Here is a 19,777-nt window from a genome sequence, read left to right on the forward strand (position 1 = left end):
CAAGGCAGCTAGGCCTCCACTAGGCGAGACACGGTGCGAGAGCACGAGGTCGGTGCACGTCCAGGAAGATCCCGACCGAAGAAGTCAGCGAATGCCTCAACCACGTCCTCCACCAAAGTCGCTCGAATAGGAGTGCGCATCTATGTAGCATGTCGCCAGGGATGGCTGTGTTGTCGTCCTTGATCAGCCCTAAGCGACAGAGAAGAACCCGCTTCGCCTTCATCTCGGAATTGAGGCCCTGGTCAGCTTTGGCAATCCTAAAACTTCGGCGGGGGGTGAAGTCAGCGGGAAGTTCACGCCGGCGATGGAGCGACAGCGCGGCCAGAAGTGGTTGGGGCGGACGGAAAGCACGTCCACAAATGCAGCCAAGGAAGAGGAGCCATTGTCCGGAGACGAGAGCGGTGCAACACTTTGAGGCGGAGGGCAGGTTGGCGAGCATGCAGGGGGCGTCGCGTCAGGCGAAGGGTCATGCATGTGCATGCCGCTGGGTTGTGGGCCATCACCAGCCAACCACATCTCATGTGGGCGCGCGAGAATCAGCGAATCAGTAGCAGCAGCGAGGGTGGGGCCAGAGGGACACGCGGGGTAGGCAGAAGGATCGGGAACCACAGCGAGCGCAGTCGCTGGTTGGTCGATCACCGGATCCAAAGCCGTGGCAGCCTCTACAGCGGGCCCGCGGGGGGAAATGTCCAGGGCGAGCGTAGGCACCGGTTGGTCAGGAACGGGATCCAAGGCCAAGGCAGCATCCGCAGCGGGCACGTGGGGGGATTCGTCCGGGGTGGAAAGGGCAGCAAGGTTGTCGGAGTTGGCGGCATCCTCCCATTGGGCGGGGCCCTCGATCAGCATACAAGAGGTGGGAGGCACGGGCTGCGCGGGAACTGCACATGCATTAGGCGATCGGCCATTGTTGCGGAGCAGGGGGGAGCCCAAGACCGCGGTCTTGTTCAAATCCTGGGTGGGCCCAGGAATTGGGGCAACGAAAGCGCTGCCTCCAACTGGCGACAGGCCACACTAAGCAGGCGCCTCGTGGTGGGGCAAGGCCAGCACCAAGACAGCGGGCGTGCCCAGACGCCGATGAGCAGGGACCTGCGCAACGTCAGCCGCGGCCCCGGGGTGGGGCCCAAGAATGCCCACCCAGGACCGGCACGGCGGGGGGCCGTGAGCACGGCGACGGAACCGCCGGCGGCCATGCCGATTGCCGGGCGGGGGAGCAGCACCACCACCGGCCGGGGGGAACACATGACGCTACGACCACCGTGGAGGAAGGGAGGGGAGTCGGGCATGGATCCAGGGTCGCCGGACACCGGCGGAGGCAGCAGGGGCGGCAGAAATCGACGCACTCCATGACGTGGATGTGAATCGGGAACCTGGCGAGGCCAAGGGCGAGCCGCTCAGCATGATCAGGGTCAGCCTCAGGCAGCACAGCGTCATCATCGGGAAGGAGGAGCTTCGTGGTGCGCGGCACAACATCGGGGTTGGTCGTCCAGGCAGAGAGCTTGAAGACGGACATGTCAGACATGTTGCGTGTCTCGGGGGAGAGGTGTTCCACCTTGCAGAATGGCGAGAGCAGGAATTAGGCGGTGGAGCGGAACCACGCGTGGTCCAGAATGCCTTAGAGCTCTAGCGAGAGAAGGAAACGCGCAAACACCGGCTCGGACCCGGCGTTCCGGACCCAGGGGCGGAAGATGAGGTGGAAGCGTCTCATGCGCGCGCGGCTGGCAAGGGCGACACGGCGGCGCAGCGCGGGGTTGGGGAACCTGACTAGGAAATCCTCCGGTGCATGCCGATGAACGGAGAAGTCACCCGCGGACAGCGAGAACTAGGAGAAGAGGATGACGGAGACCTTGTCGCAGGACACGCCCGAGCGGCAGCTGGCCACCGTGACAAGGAGAGCGCGCTCCAAGTCCCACTCCGCAATGACATCCTCGACGGACCGTGGCAGGTATCAGATGGCGGCGGCCGGACGGCAGGCAGGGTGGCCTGGGAGGAAGCAGAGCCCACGGGCGACGCCGAGCGCGAGGGAGCCAAGGACCCGGAGCCCACGGGTGATGCCGAGCGCGAAGGAGCCGAGAACCCGGAGAGCACGAGCGTCGGCAGGCTCGAGGAGGTGCGGGTGGCGGCGAGGGAGGAGCCGGTGTTGGGAAACGTTGTAATTTCAAAAAAAATACTACGCACACGCAGGATCATGGTGATGCATAGCAATGAGAGGGGAGAGTCTGTCCATATACCCTCGTAGACCGAAAGCGGAAGCATTAGCACAATGCGGTTGATGTAGTCGTACGTCTTCCCGATCCGACCGATCCAACTACCGAACGCACGGTAGCTCCGAGTTCAGCACACGTTTAACTCGATGACGTCCCACAAGCTCCGATCCAGCAAAGCTTCACAGGAGAGTTTCGTCAGCACGACGGCGTGATGACGGTGACGATGATGCTACCGACGCAGGGCTTCGCCTAAGCACCTCTACGATATGATCGAGGTGGATTATGATGGAGGGGGGCACCGCACACGGTTGGTACAGATCAACAGATCAACTTGTGTGTCCTTGGGTTCCCCCTGCCCCCGTATATAAAGGAGCAAGGGGGAGGCCGACCAGCCCCTGTAGGGCGCGCTAGGAGGAGAGTCCTCCTCCTAATAGGAGTAGGACTGTCCTACTCCTACTAGGAGGAGGAAAGGAAGGGGGAAGGGGAGAAGGTAGGAGAGGGAGGAAAGGAGGAAAGGGGGGCCGCCCTGCTAGTCCAATTCGGTCTGGGCTAGGGGGGCCGCGCGCCCTGCCTCCTCTCTTCCACCACTTGGCCCATGAGGCCCAAAACTTCTTCCCCGTATTCCCGTAACTCCCCGGTACTCCGAAAAATACCCGAATCACTCGGAACCTTTCCGATGTCCGAATATAGTCGTCCAATATATCGATCTTTACGCCTCGACCATTTCGAGACTCCTCATCATGTCCCCGATCTCATACGAGACTCCGAACTAACTTCGGTATATCAAATCACATAAACTCATAATACCGATCGTCACCGATCGTCACCCTGCTAGTCCAATTCGGTCTGGGCTAGGGGGGCCGTGCGGACCCTACGGGTTCGAGCACTATGTAGACATGACCGAGACACGTCTCTGGTAAATAACCAATAGCGGAACCTGGATGTTCATATTTGCTCCTAAATATTCTATGAAGATCTTTATCGGTCAAACCGCATAACCACATACGTTGTTCCCTTTGTCATCGGTATGTTACTATCCCGCGGTTCCATCGTCGGTATCTCAATACCTAGTTCAATCTTGTTACCGGCAAGTCTCTTTACTCATTTCCGTAATGCATCATCCCGCAACTAAATCATTAGTTGCATTGCTTCCAAGGCTTATAGTGATGTGCATTACCGAGAGGGCCCAGAGATACCTCTCCGACAATCAGAGTGACAAATCCTAATATCGATCTATGCCAACTCAACAAGTACCATCGGAGACACCTGTAGAGCACCTTTATAATCACCCATTTATGTTGTGATGTTTGGTAGCACACAAAGTGTTCCTCCGGTAATCGGGAGTTGCATAATCTCATAGTCATAGGGACATGTATAAGTCATGAAGAAAGCAATAGCAGTAAACTAAAATGATCAAGTGCTAAGCTAACGAAATGGGTCAAGTCAATCACATCATTCTCCTAATGATGTGATCCCGTTTATCAAATGACAACTCATGTCTATGGTTAGGAAACATAACCATCTTTGATCAACGAGCTAGTCAAGTAGAGGCATACTAGTGACACTTTGTTTGTCTATGTATTCACACATGTACTAAGTTTCCAGTTAATAAAATTCTAGCATGAAAAATAAACATTTATCACGATATAAGGAAATATAAATAACAACTTTATTATTGCTTCTAAGGCATATTTCCTCCAGTCTCCCACTTGCACTAGAGTCAATAATCTAGTTCACGTTGTCATGTGATTTAACATCAATAGTTCACGTCTTTATGTGATTAGTTCACATCTCCATATGACTAACACCCAAAGGGTTTACTAGAGTCAATAATCTAGTCCACATCACTATGTGATTAACACCCAAAGAGTGATCATGTTTTGCTTGTGAGAAATTTAGTCAACGGGTCTGCCACATTTAGAGTCGTATGTATTTTGCAAATTTTCTATGTCTACAATGCTTTGCATAGAGCTACTCTAGCTAATTGCTCCCACTTTCAATATGTATCCAGATCGAAACTTAGAGTCATCTAGATCGATGTAAAAAGCTTGCATCGACGTAACTCTTTATGACGAACTCTTTTATCCTTAGTCCTCTAAGGATAATTTTGATCGTTGTCCAGTTATCTACTCCTAGATCACTATTGTACTCCCTTGCCAAAAAAATGCTAAGGTATACAATAGGACTGGTAAACAGCATAACATACTTTATAGAACCTATGATTGAGGCATAGGGAATGACTTTTCATTCTCTTTCTATTTTCTGTCGTGGCCGGGTTTCGAGTCTTTACTCAACTTCATACCTTGCAACACAGGCAAGAACTCCTTCTTTGACTGTTCCATTTTGAACTACTTCAAAATCTTGTCAAGGTATGTGCTCATTGAAAAAACTTATCAAGCGTCTTGATTTATCTCTATAGATCTTCATGCTCAATGTGTAAGCAGCTTCATCGAGGTCTTTCTTTGAAAAACTCTTTTCAAACACTCCTTTATGCTTTCCAGAAAATTCTACATTATTTCCGATCAACAATATGTCATTCACATATACTTATCAGAAATGATGTAGCGCTCCCACTCACTTTCTTGTAAATATAGGCTTCACCACAATTCTATATAAAACCATATGCTTTGATCAACTCATCAAAGTTTCCAACTCCGAGATGCTTGCACCAGTCCATAGATGGATCGCTGGAGCTTGCTCATTTTGTTAGCACCTTTTAGGATCGACAAAACCTTCTGGTTGCATCATATAAAACTCTTCTTTAAGAAATCCATGAAGGAATACAGTTTTGACATCCATTTGTCAGATTTCATAAAATGTGGCAATTGCTAACATGATTTGGACAGACTTTTAAGCATCAATACGAGTGAGAAAATCTCATCATAGTCAACACCTTGAACTTGTCGAAAACATTTTGCGACAATTCGAGCTTTTGTAGATAGTAACACTACTATCAGCGTCGTCTTCCTCTTGAAGATCCATTTATTCTTAATGATTCACTGATCATCGGGCAAGTCAATCAAAGTCCATACTTTGTTCTCATACATGGATCCCATCTCAGATTTCATGACCTCAAGCCATTTCACGGAATCTAGGCTCATCATCGCTTCCTCATAGTTCGTAGGTTTGTCATGGTCCTAGTAACATGACTTCCAAAAAGGATTACCGTACCACTCTGGTGCGGATCGTACTCTGGTTGTTCTACGAGGTTCGGTAGTAACGTGATTTGAAGTTTCATGATCATCATCATTAGCTTCCTCACTAATTGGTGTAGGAATCACTGGAACTGATTTCTGTGATGAACTATTTTCCAATTCGGGAGAAGGTACAATTACCTTATCAAGTTCTACATTCCTCCCACTCACTTCTTTCGAGAGAAACTCCTTCTCAAGAAAGGATCCATTCTTAGCAACAAAGATATTGCCTTTCGGATCTGTGATAGAAGGTGTACCCAACAGTTTCTTTTGGGTATCCTATGAAGACGCATTTCTCCGATTTGGGTTCGAGCTTATCAGGTTGAAACTTTTTCACATAAGCATCATAGCCCCAAACTTTTAGAAACGACAGATTAGGTTTCTTGCTAAACCATAGTTCATATGGTGTTGTCTCAACGGATTTAGATGGCGCCCTATTTAACATGAATGCAGCCGTCTCTAATGCATAACCCCAAAACGATAGTGGTAAATCGGCAAGAGACATCATAGATTGCACCATATCTAATCAAGTATGGTTACGATGTTCGGACACACCATTACGCTGAGGTGTTCCGGGTGGCGTGAGTTGCGAAACTATTCCGCATTGTTTCAAATGAAGACCAAACTTGTAACTCAAATATTCTCCTCCATGATCAGATTGTAGAAACTTTATTTTCTTGTTATGATGATTTTCCACTTCATTCTGAAATTATTTGAACTTTTCAAATGTTTCAGATTTATGTTTCATCAAGAAGATATACCCATATCTTACTCAAATCATCTGTGAAGGTCAGAAAATAACGATACCTGCCGCAAGCCTCAACACTTATCGGACTGCATACATCAGTATGTATTATTTCCAACAAGTCTGTTGCTCGCTCCATTGTTTCAGAGAACGGAGTCTTAGTCATCTTGCCCATGAGGCATGGTTCGCAAGCATCAACTGATTCATAATCAAGTGATTCCAAAAGCCCATCAGCATGGATTTTCTTCATGCACTTTACACCAATATGACCTAAATGGCAGTGCCACAAATAAGTTGCACTATCATTTTTAACTTTGCATCTTTTGGCTTCAATATTATGAATATGTGTATCACTACGATCGAGATTCAATTAACCATTCACCTTGGGTATGACCATTGAAGGTTTTATTCATGTAAACAGAACAACAATTATTCTCTGACTTTAAATGAATAACGGTATTGCAATAAACATGATCAAATCATATTCATGCAAACACCAAATAACATTTATTTAGGTTCAACACTAATCCCGAAAGTATAGGGAGTGTGCGATGATGATCATATCAATCTTGGAACCACTTCCAACACACATCGTCACTTCACCCTTAACTAGTCTCTGTTCATTCTGCAACTCCCGTTTCAAGTTACTAATCTCAGCAACTAAACTAGTATCAAATACTGAGGGGTTGCTATAAACACTAGTAAAGTACACATCAATAACATGTATATCAAATATACCTTTGTTCACTTTGCCATCCTTCTTATATGCCAAATACTTGGGGCAGTTCTGCTTCCAGTGACGAGTCCCTTTGCAGTAGAAGCACTTAGTCTCAGACTTAGGTCTAGACTTGGGCTTCTTCACTTGAGCAGCAACTGGTTGCCGTTCTTCTTAAAGTTCCCCTTCTTCCCTTTGCCTTTTTCTTGAAACTAGTGATCTTGTCAACCATCAACACTTGATGTTTTTCTTGATTTCTACCTTCGTCGATTTCAGCATCACGAAAAGCTTGGGAACCATTTCCATTATCCCTTGCATATTATAGTTCATCACGAAGTTCTAGTAACTTGGTTATAGTGACTAGAGAACTCTGTCAATCACTATCTTATCTGTAAGATTAACTCCCACTTGATTCAAGTGATTGTAGTGCTCAGACATTCTGAGCACATGCTCACTAGCTGAGCTATTCTCCTCCATCTTGTAGGCAAAGTGCTTGTCAAAGGTCTCATACCTTTCGACATGGGCATGAGTCTGAAATACTAATTTCAACTCTTGGAACATCTAATATGCTCTGTGGCATTCAAAATGTCTTTGAAGCCCCGATTCTAAGTCGTAAAGCATGGTGCACTAAACTATCAAGTAGTCATCATATCAAGCTCGCCAAACGTTCATAACTTTTGCATCTGCTCCTGCAATCGGTTTGTCACCTAGCGGTGCATCAAGGACATAATTCTTCTGTGCAGCAACGAGGATAATCCTCAGATCATGGATCCAATCTACATCATTACTACTAACATCTTTCAATTTAGTTTTCTCTAGGAACATATCAAAAATAAATGGGGAGCTACATCGCAAGGTATTGATCTACAACATAGATATGCAAATACTATCAGGACTAAGTTCATGATAAATTAAAGTTCAATTAATCATATTACTTAAGAACTCCCACTTAGACAGACATCCCTCTAATCATCTAAGTGATCACGTGATCCAAATCAACTAAACCATGACCGATCATCACGTGAAATGGAGTAGTTTTCAATGGTGAACACCACTATGTTGATCATATCTACTATATGATTCACGCTCGACCTTTCGGTCTCAGTGTTCCAAGGCCATATGTGCATATGCTAGGCTCGTCAAGTTTAACCCGAGTATTCTGCGTGTGCAAAACTGTCTTACACCCGTTGTAGATGAACGTTGAGCTTATCACACCCGATCATCACGTGGTGTCTCGGCATGATGAACTTTGGCAACGGTGCATACTCAGGGAGAACACTTTTACCTTGAAATTTAGTGAGAGATCATCTTATAATGCTATCGCCAAAGTAAGCAAAATAAGATGCATAAAGGATAAACATCACATGCAATCAAAATATGTGACATGATATGGCCATGATCATCTTGTGCCTTTGATCTCCATCTCCAAAGTACCGTCATGATCTCTATCATCACCAGCATGACACCATGATCTCCATCATCTTGATCTCTATCAACGTGCCATCACATGGTCGTCTCACCAACTATTGCTCTTGCAACTATTGCTATCGCATAGCGATAAAGTAAAGCAATTATTTGGCACTTGCATCTTATGCAATAAAGAGACAACCATAAGGCTTCTGCCAGTTGCGGATAACTTCAACAAAACATGATCATCTCATACAACAACTTATATCTCATCACGTCTTGACCATATCACATCACAACAAGCCCTGCAAAAACAAGTTAGACGTCCTATACTTTGTTGTTGCAAGTTTTACATGGCTGCTACGGGCTGAGCAAGAACCGTTCTTACCTACGCATCAAAACCACAACGATAGTTCGTCAAGTTAGTGATGTCTTAACCTTCTCAAGGACCAGGGGTAGGCACACTCGGTTCAACTAAAGTTGGAGAAACTGACACCTGCCAGCCACCTATGTGCAAAGCACGTCGGTAGAACCAGTCTCGCGTAAGCGTGCGCGTAATGTCGTTCCGGGCCGCTTCATCCAACAATATCACCGAACCAAAGTACCGAACGCACGGCACCTCCGAGTTCAGCACACGTTCAACTCGATGATGTCCCGCGAGATCCGATCCAGCAAAGCTTCACAGGAGAGGTTCGTCAGCACGATGGCGTGATGACGGTGATGATGATGCTACCGACGCAGGGCTTCGCCTAAGCACCGCTATGATATGATCGAGGTGGATTATGGTGGAGGGGGCACCGCACACGGTTGGGAGAGATCAACAGATCAACTTGTGTGTCCTATGGTACCCTCCTGCCCCCGTATATAAAGGATCAAGGGGGAGGCCGGCCGGCCCCTGTAGGGCGCGCCAGGAGGAGGAGTCCTCCTCCTAGTAGGAGTAGGACTCCCCTTTCCTACTCCTACTAGGAGGAGGAAAGGAAGGGGGAAGGGGAGAAGGAAGGAGAGGGAGGAAAGGAGGAAAGGGGGGCCGGCCCCCTAGTCCAATTCGGTTTGGGCTAGGGGGGCTGCGCGCCCTGCCTCCTCTCTTCCACCACTTGGCCCATGAGGCCCAAAACTTCTTCCCCGTATTCCCGTAACTCCTCGGTACTCCAAAAATACCCAAATCACTCAGAACCTTTCCGATGTCCGAATATAGTCATCCAATATATCGATCTTTACGTCTCGGCCATTTCGAGACTCCTAGTCATGTCCCCGATCTCATCCGGGACACTGAACTACCTTCAGTACATCAAATCACATAAACTCGTAATATCGATCGTCACCGAACGTTAAGTGTGCGGACCCTACGGGTTCGAGAACTATGTAGACATGACCGAGACACGTCTCCGATCAATAACCAATAGCGGAACCTGAATGTTCATATTGGCTCCTACATATTTTACGAAGATCTTTATTGGTCAAACCGCATAACAACATACGTTGTTCCCTTTGTCATCGGTATGTTACTAGCCCAAGGTTCGACCGTCGGTATCTCAATACCTAGTTCAATCTCGTTACCGACAAGTCTCTTTACTCATGGGCGGTGGTGGCTACACGCGCGCGGCCACGCTCGAGAAGTCATGTTGCTTCCCGAAGAGCCGGCAGTTATAGCCTCACTGCCCCTCAGCACTCCCTCTCCCCACTCTTCCCCACTCTCCCAACTCTCACCGGCGGCGTTGGATCGGAGCAGAGGAAGAAGACCACCAGACTCCATCGCCGGCGAGCGGATCAGCAGTTGGCCCGCGACAATGGCGGTAAGCACTTCTCTCTCTTCGACATCACGCTAGATTCAATCCACGGTGATAGATTTGATCCACGGTGGAGGGGAATGGGGAATAGAGGTAGATAAGCATAGGGGTAGTTCATAGTAGTTCATACGAGTTCATAGATGCAAGATCGGAATGCAGAAGGGGGATTGGGACATAGGGGGTACACAACGGACACCGGCTGACCGCGGTGGCCGTCATCGGCGTGCGGAGCGGCTGGTCGAGCCGCTGGCCTTCATCTTCTTCTTCATCGCCGTGTGGGCTGGCGGGTCGTCGTCATCGTCCTCGGCGGAGTCGATGTCGATTTGCTAGGTACGACGGCCTGGCTCCGGCGCCCTCGCTGGCATCTACACCGCTTCTTCTTCCTCCTCCTTAGGCTCCCCACAGATGACCGCCAGCGGCGCGATAGCCGTCTCCCAGTACACTGCAACACAACGGTCATTAGGAGCCCAGTAGGTCTTGTACTTGCACCACTTCTTCCTCTGTTTAGCATCATCGGAGACGGCCTGATTCATGGCCCAGCGAATGATGTCAACTGCCATCGCACCCTTCGCTGGGTCAGGAATCAGCGTCTTTAGCTCTACTTTACTGACCTTCATGAGCACTGCATTAGATTTGTTCTGCATGTCATGCATGGAGCCGAAGTTCGAGCACACCTCCATGGTATTCTCGAACTTGGTGCGGTCACAAGCCGACCACGCAAGGAAGAAGGCCCTCCACCCAATACCCCAAGGGAAGGGGTTGGCGTTGGAGCTAGAGCTAGAGCTCATGGCGATGGGTAGGAGGAAGGTTGACAGTGTGAGAAGAGAGGGGGTGGGTAAGTAGTGATGGGCAGGGTGAGTAAATATAGGGGGGTGGAGAGGAGGAGAAGAGTGACAGTCATGCCATTTTAACTACATGCTCTTCAATTAGCCATGCACTCTGTGCTGTGCTTGACTCCATGAATTGTGTGCAGATCGAGGAGAGCAATGAGATGGGGACGAAGGTTGACAACAAGGGCAAGCAGCCCCTTCACCCAATGCCCGACGAGGTTGTGCTGCCGCCCACCGCCGAGGAAGACACGAAGACGCCTGAGGGTGGCGACGACAAGGGCATGGAGGAGCCCCCCAGCAACAAGTGCCGCAACTACGGCCACTACCATCAGGAGGATGGCCTGACTCACTTCTGCAAGGTCATACTTGCACCGAAGCTTGAGTGCATCACCATGCCCTTGGACTTCACCAAGCACTTCGTCGCGGTGCCGACAGAGTTCAAGCTCAGGAACAACACCGACTGCTCCTGAAAGGTGACGGTGAAGCTGATGAACGGTAGGGTGACTCTAGATCAGGGTTGGGCCACCTACGCAGCCGTTCATCAGATCAAGATCGGCTACATGGTGACATTCAAGCTCCTCACTCCTGACGCCCTCAAGGTCATCATCTTTGACGACGATGGTATTGAGGTCGTCAACAAGTGCGGGAAGCATGACGAAGCCTTCGCCGCCAAGGAGTAGGTCGGGGCCTCCCTAAGTACTATCGAGTTTGCTTTGAACTGTGTATGTTTATGGTTTATGCGTAGAACTGTTATGAAGTGTGGTACTACTTATCTGAAATATGCTCTTAAGTAGTTGATCCTCTGTTTATACTGTGCTCTGCTTATGATGTGTGCTATTGGTTGTGCCGAAGTGTGCTGGTAACCTCACCAACTAACCAAAGAGGTTACCACACACCAGGCGTTGCATACAACCAAACACCATACCTTGGGTTTGTCCACTAACATGTATGCAACCAAACACCAGGCAGTGTGGTTCTGCCCATGCAGGCAAGAGGGCATGCAAGAAACCAAACAACATACAGATGGTGCATTTGAGGCTGCATTTGCATAGCCAGGTTGGGTGGAGAAGTGTATGCAATGCGGGTGCTGTAGCGCACGGCAACCAAGCACGCCCTACGTGATTCATGTGCTTGGGCCTAGCTATAGTACAAAGTGATAGGGTGATCTGGAAGTAGGAAAATGGGGACGCGACCCTGAAGGTGAAATCGTCTGCAGAGCTCCCGTAAATGGGCCAGGCCAATTTTTTAAGATCGTTTTCCTTACGGGGTTTTCGTTTCTTCTCAATTTTTCTCCACGTTTTTCTTGACATTCAAATTTTCAGTTTTTTAAAATCATTCGTTGCATATTTAAAAAATGTTGTAGCAGTGCAAAAATAATGGTAAACATGTATAAAAAATATTTTGGATCTATAGAGAAATGTACAACATGAATGAAAAATTAGAAATAAAAAATATATATTAAAAATGTAAACATGTATAAGAAATTTTTATAATGTATACAAAAAATGTACAATGTGTATGAAAATAATTAGGCATCAAACTATATGTTTGAGAAAAAAATAATAAACATGTATTAGGAAAAATGTTTAACGTGTATAGAAAAACGTTCCATCTGTACGGAAAATGCACATTATGAATGAAAAAATAGACATCAAAAACAAATATCTGAAGAAAATATTTGTCTTATATTTAAAATTATATTAAGCATGTATAAAAAATGTTCCCTATGTATACCAAAAATGTAAAATGTGTAGGAAAACAGTATACATCAAAATATTTATTTTAAAAAAAATGCTAAGCATGTATTTGAAAAATGTTTGACTAGTATAAAAATTGTTCCTGGTGTATACAAAAATTGTACTATGTTTATGAAAAATAATAGACACCAAAACATATATTTTGAAAAATGTTAATCATGTGTTTAAAAATTAAAATATTCTTGATGTATAAAAAATATACTCCCTCCGTCCGAAAATACTTGTCATCAAAATGGACAAAAAGGGATGTATCTATAACTAAGATACATCTAGATACATCCCCTTTTATTCATTTTGATGACAAGTATTTTCGGACGGAGGAAGTACAATGTATATAGTAAAAAGCTGCCATGTGTGAAAAATTAAATAAAAACCCTGATGAAAACTGATGAAAATCAATAAAGGAACAAAGAAAAACTGAAAGAAGAAGATGATAAAAAAAATGAAACCAAAGTTACACCAAAGAAATCAATGAAAACGGAAGTAAAACGGTGAAGAAACACAGAAAACTAAAAACCCAAAAAATATGAAAAGGGAAGTTTTTGAATAAAACCGGACTTCAAACCGAGCGAGAAGCGACCCTCACGGAGCGACACACTGACTTGAAACCAATTGCTGGGTCGTTTCCATTTGTGAAATCTCCTAAGGGAGACGGTTGTAGGAATCAGTACGACCACTATAGCTCTCACAAGAAAATGATAGGTGGCACCAAATGTGGGAAAACCCATGGGCCACTGGTGCTAGGTTACAAGGTCACGACAATTCCAAAGCCTATTATGTTACGGAAGGGATCAAGGTGATGCCACGAAAATCCATTGGTGCTTCTGGGAACGCGCGCTCCTGCACGCGAAAATATATATTTTAAAGTGCGAAAAAAATCCAAACAAAAATTTGGCGCATACATCTTAACATTATGTGTGCGCACATTCAAGTTTCGGAGAAAACCGACATTTTTTTAGGCTTGTGTAAAAATGACAAAAAGATGTCTTGTGAAAAGCATTTTTTAACACCGGATTTTGTCCTTTTTCACACGCGATACATAAGTTGTCGGTTTTTCGCGAAACGACTTTGTGAGTATGTACAATATCAAGATGTACGCGTCAAATTTTTGTTTGAATTTTTTTTGACATTTTAAAATATATTTAAAACACATTTTAAAAACCAGAAGCGCGTGCTCTCATATGCCAAAACGCCACTCTCCAGCTGGAAAGGAGGGGTTGTGTGCTTGGGCTATGGCTAAAGGTGACTTTTGCATGTTCAATGCTTAGGGATCCTTTGCTTCAAAGTAAAAGTAGAGAAAAATAATATAGCGATGTAAATTTTTGCTCCTATGGTCATACTATTCAAGTATTCATACCTTTCGCTCAAAGGAATGAGGCAAACGAAAAATGAAGAATATTTTTTTATCTCAGTTTCAATGAAAAAGTGTAGGAATTCTAACATCCTCTTGGACCTTATTTCCAAATATCTATGCAGAAAAAATGAGACTATGATCCTTTGCGACATAATAGCATTCTAACGGACGCGGTGTTTTGGCTCCTAAGTGCATATGCGCCTATTGTCTAACTACACATTCTAAAAGATTGAAAAAATCGGAACAAAAATCCCGCGGGTACATCCGGACATTCTATGTGCATGCACAAAGTTTCAGTGAAAAAGACTTTTTTGTGGCTTGTGTAAAAAAGATAAACAAATACAAAATGAATAGTTATAATGAAGCATCAGAAATTGTCTTTTTTACACAAGCCACAAAAAACCTCGTTTTTCACCGAAAATTTTGTGCACCCACATAGAATGTCCGGATATACACGCGGGATTTTTGTTTGAATTTTTTCAAATTTTCAAAATGTGTATTTAAACAATGGGTGCGTATGCACTTAGGAGCCGTTGCCAATTTCCGCATTCTAACTATAAATTTATGTCGTTTGACTTTGATTTCACCATGCTTATTAGGATTCATTTGTTTTTACAATTCCTGCGAACCAAACACCAAAGTTAACAAAATTCATGTGTTTATAAATCCACTATTTTGCACATGCACTCCTTTGACATTCATGTATCATTTCCTATTCCCGTGTTTCTTAAATCCTGCAAACCAAATGAGCTCTTCATGAGCAGTGTTTTGATCTTTGTCGAGACGGCCTTCAGTCTAAGTTATCGAGCTTCACAAAATGAATCCGCGACTCTAGCAGTGCCACCATCACGACCAGGATGTCATCTATGCTCTTCCCCAACATATCTTCTTCCTCACCCTCATTTTTCTTATTTTCTTTGACCAGAGCTTTTGGCTGGTTAGCGACGGACCCGACCGTTGGCAAGTTCGTCCTCAACCCCCAGCTTGTATTCCTCAACATGAGAAAAAGAAGGCGTAGAACAGTGGCATGCCAGAGAAGAAAACCAAAACAACAACATCTTTAGCGGCCTCCCCGACAGAGGGCCGTAGGGATCATTGAGCGCTATGTGTTGGAATTGTCCCACCCATCTACTAGAACTGTGACAGGGTACTTGCTGGGGTAACTTTCAAACCATCAGTCTTCAAGATGATGTTTGGAACACCACTTCATGTCCTGGTGAAAACTTATATTCTCTTTATTGGTCGGGCTCAACAGCGATAAACTTGCAATGTTGCCTTGTTGAAGGTGTTATCTCTGTTGTTTGATGTACTGGCCTTAAGTGGTTGGTTTGGACAACTAGGATGAAAATTCTTGTCCTGACACTCACTGGGCAGACGTGACGATGATGACGAGAGGGCGTGTACCCCTCTTTTGAAGGAGTTGATGAGAAAGAAGTCGACCTAGTCATAGTGTTTTATCATTTATGCCATTGGTTATTTCTCACTACTTAGTTTTGTCGCTAGGAATTTCAATTGCTCAAACATGGCATTGCTTCGTTAGGCGCATGCTCAAAAATGCCACTGAAAGCCATTACCGTCAACTCAAATCTTGTTTGCCATGTTATAATGACAAAAATACTTATAGACCAACATGTGAGCTCTCCCTCTATCTCACTACAATAAAATGTGGGTCATGTTTGATCACAAAAATGTTCCTATTTTTTTAAAAAAAATCGCTAGCTTACTCCTAACAAGTGGGATCCACACTTATCATTGTGAAATAGAAGAGCTGACATGCGGGTATAGGGGTATTTTCATCATATAACATGGTCAACAAGTTTGACCTGATAATAACGATGTCTAATGACATTTTTTAGCAAACATCTAATGAAACGATGACATTTTTTGTTGGAAATATGCCCTAGAGGCAATAATAAAAGTATTATTATATTTCTTTGTTCATGATAATTGTCTTTTATTCATGCTATAACTGTATTATCCGGAAATCGTAATACACGTGTGAATACATAGACCACAATATGTCCCTAGTGAGCCTCTAGTTGACTAGCTCGTTGATCAATAGATGGTTACGGTTTCCTGACCATGGACATTGGATGTCATTGATAACAGGATCACATCATTAGGAGAATGATGTGATGGACAAGACTCAATCCTAAGCCTAGCACAAGATCATGTAGTTCGTATGCTGAAGCTTTTCTAATGTAAATTATCTTTTCCTTAGACCATGAGATTGTGCAACTCCCGGATACCGTAGGAATGCTTTGGGTGTACCAAACGTCACAACGTAACTGGGTGGCTATAAAGGTGCATTACAGGTATCTCCGAAAGTGTCTGTTGGGTTGGCACGAATCGAGACTGGGATTTGTCACTCCGTGTAAATGGAGAGGTATCTCTGGGCCCACTCGGTAGGACATCATCATAATGTGCACAATGTGACCAAGGGGTTGATCACGGGATGATGTGTTACGGAACGAGTAAAGAGACTTGCCGGTAACGAGATTGAACAAGGTATCGGGATACCGATGATCGAATCTCGGGCAAGTATCGTACTGATAGACAAAGGGAATTGTATACGGGATTGATTAAGTCCTTGACATCGTGGTTCATCCGATGAGATCATCGTGGAACATGTGGGAGCCAACATGGGTATCCAGATCCCGCTGTTGGTTATTGACCGGAGAACGTCTCGGTCATGTCTGCATGTCTCCCGAACCCGTAGGGTCTACACACTTAAGGTTCGATGACGCTAGGGTTATAAAGGAAGCTTGTATGTGGTTACCGAATGTTGTTCGGAGTCCCGGATGAGATCTCGGACGTCACGAGGAGTTCCGAAATGGTCCGAAGGTAAAGATTTATATATAGGAAGTCCTGTTTCGGTCATCGGAACAAGTTTCGGGGTCATCGGTATTTTACCGGGACCACCGGAAGGGTCCCGGGGGCCCACCGGGTGGGGCCACCTGCCCCGGGGGGGCACATGGGCTGTAGGGGGTGCGCCTTGGCCTACATGGGCCAAGGGCACCAGCCCCAAGAGGCCCATGCGCCTAAGGAACCCTAGAGGGAAGAGTCCTCAAGGGGGAAGGCACCTCCGAGGTGCCTTGGGGAGGATGGACTCCTCCCCCCCTCTTGGCCGCACCCCTTCCTTGGAGGAAGGGGCAAGGCTGCGCCTCCCCCCTCTCCCTTACCCCTATATATAGTGGAGGGGAGGGAGGGCATCCATACCAGAGTCCCTGGCGCCTCCCTCCCTCCCGTGACACCTCCTCCTCTCCCGTAGGTGCTTGGCGAAGCCCTGCAGAATTGCCACGCTCCTCCATCACCACCACGCCGTTGTGCTGCTGCTGGATAGAGTCTTCCTCAACCTCTCCCTCTCTCCTTGCTGGATCAAGGCGTGGGAGACGTCACCGGGATGTACGTGTGTTGAACGCGGAGGTGCCGTCTGTTCGGCACTAGGATCATCGGTGATCTGAATCACGACGAGTACGACTCCATCAACCTCGTTCACTTGAACGCTTCCGCTTAGCGATCTACAAGGGTATGTAGATGCACTCTCCTTCCCCTCGTTGCTGGTTTCTCCATAGATAGATCTTGGTGACACGTAGGAAAATTTTGAATTTCTGCTACGTTCCCCAACAGTGGCATCATGAGCTAGGTCTATGCGTAGTTACTATGCACGAGTAGAACACAAAGTAGTTGTGGGCGTTGATTTTGTTCAATATGCTTGCCGTTACTAGTCTTATCTTGATTCGGCGGCATCGTGGGATGAAGCGGCCCGGACCAACCTTACACGTACTCTTACGTGAGACCAGTTCCACCGACAAACATGCACTAGTTGCATAAGGTGGCTGGCGGGTGTCTGTCTCTCCCACTTTAGTCGGATCGGATTCGATGAAAAGGGTCCTTATGAAGGGTAAATAGCAATTGGCATATCACGTTGTGGTTCTTGCGTAGGTAAGAAACGTTCTTGGTAGAAACCAATAGCAGCCACGTAAAACATGCAAACAACAATTAGAGGACGTCTAACTTGTTTTTGCAGGGTATGCTATGTGATGTGATATGGCCAAAAGGATGTGATTAATGATATATGTGATGTATGAGATTGATCATGTTCTTGTAATAGGAACCACGACTTGCATGTCGATGAGTATAACAACCGGCAGGAGCCATAGGAGTTGTCTTAATTTATTTATGACCTGCGTGTCAACATAAACGTCATGTAATTACTTTACTTTATTGCTAACCGTTAGCTGTAGTAGTAGAAGTAATAGATGACGTGACAACTTCATGGAGACACGATAATGGAGATCATGATGATGGAGATCATGGTGTCATGCTGGTGACGATGATGATCATGGAGCCCCGAAGATGAAGATCAAAAGGAGCAAAATGATATTGGCCATATCATGTCACTATTTGATTGCATGTGATGTTTATCATGTTTATGCATCTTATTTGCTTAGAACGACGGTAGTAAATAAGATGATCCCTCATTAAAATTTCAAGAAGTGTTCTCCCCTAACTGTGCACCGTTGCTACAGTTCGTCGCTTCTAAGCACCACGTGATGATCGGGTGTGATGGATTCTTACGTTCACATACAACGGGTGTTGACGAACCTAGCATGTACAGACATGGCCTCGGAACACATGCAATACACTTAGGGTTAACTTGACGAGCCTAGCATGTACAGACATGGCCTCGGAACACGGAGACCGAAAGGTCGAGCATGAGTCGTATAGAAGATACGATCAACATGAAGATGTTCACCGACGTTGGCTAGTCCGTCTCACGTGATGATCGGACACGACCTAGTTAACTCGGATCATGTAATCACTTAGATGACTAGAGGGATGTCTATCTGAGTGGGAGTTCATAAGATGAACTTAATTATCCTGAACATAGTCAAATGATCTTTGCAAATTATGTCGTAGCTCAAGCTATAGTTCTACTGTTTAGATATGTTCCTAGAGAAAAATTAGTTGAAAGTTGATAGTAGCAATTATGCGGACTAGGTCCGTAAACTGAGGATTGTCCTCATTGCTTCTTAGAAGGCTTATGTTCTTAATGCACCGCTCAGTGTGCTGAACCTCGAACGTTGTCTGTGGTTGTTGCGAACATCTGACATACACGTTTTGATAACTACGTGATAGTTCAGTTAAACGGTTTAGAGTTGAGGCGCCGAAGACGGTTTTTTGAAACGTCGAGAAACATATGAGATGTTTTGAGGGCTGAAATTGGGATTTCTGCCTCGTGCCCACGTCAAGAGGTATAAGACCTCCGACGATTTTCTTAGCCTGCAAACTAAGGAGAAAAGCTCAATTGTTGTGCTTGTGCTCAGATTGTTTGAGTACAACAATCGCTTGAATCGAGTGGGAGTTGATCTTCCAGATGAAATAGTGATGTTTCTCCGAAGTCATTACCACCAAGCTGCTTGAGCTTTGTGATGAACTATAATATATCAGGGACATATATGATGATCCTTGAGATATTCGCGATGTTTGACACCGCGAAAGTAGAAATCAAGAAGGAGCATCAATTGTTGATGGTTGGTGAAACCACTAGTTTCAAAAAGGGCAAGGATAAGAAGGGATACTTCATGAAACATCAAATCAGCTACTGCTCTAATGAAGAAACCCAAGGTTGAACCCAAACCCGAGACTAAGTGCTTCTGTAATAAGGGGAACAACCACTAGAGCAGAATTACCCTAGATACTTGGTAGATAAGAAGGCTGGCAAGGTCGATAGAAGTATATTGGATATACATTATGTTGATGTGTACTTTACTAGTACTC

Source organism: Triticum aestivum, chromosome 3A (assembly GCF_018294505.1).
Source record: "Triticum aestivum cultivar Chinese Spring chromosome 3A, IWGSC CS RefSeq v2.1, whole genome shotgun sequence".
Lineage (NCBI taxonomy): Eukaryota > Viridiplantae > Streptophyta > Magnoliopsida > Poales > Poaceae > Triticum > Triticum aestivum.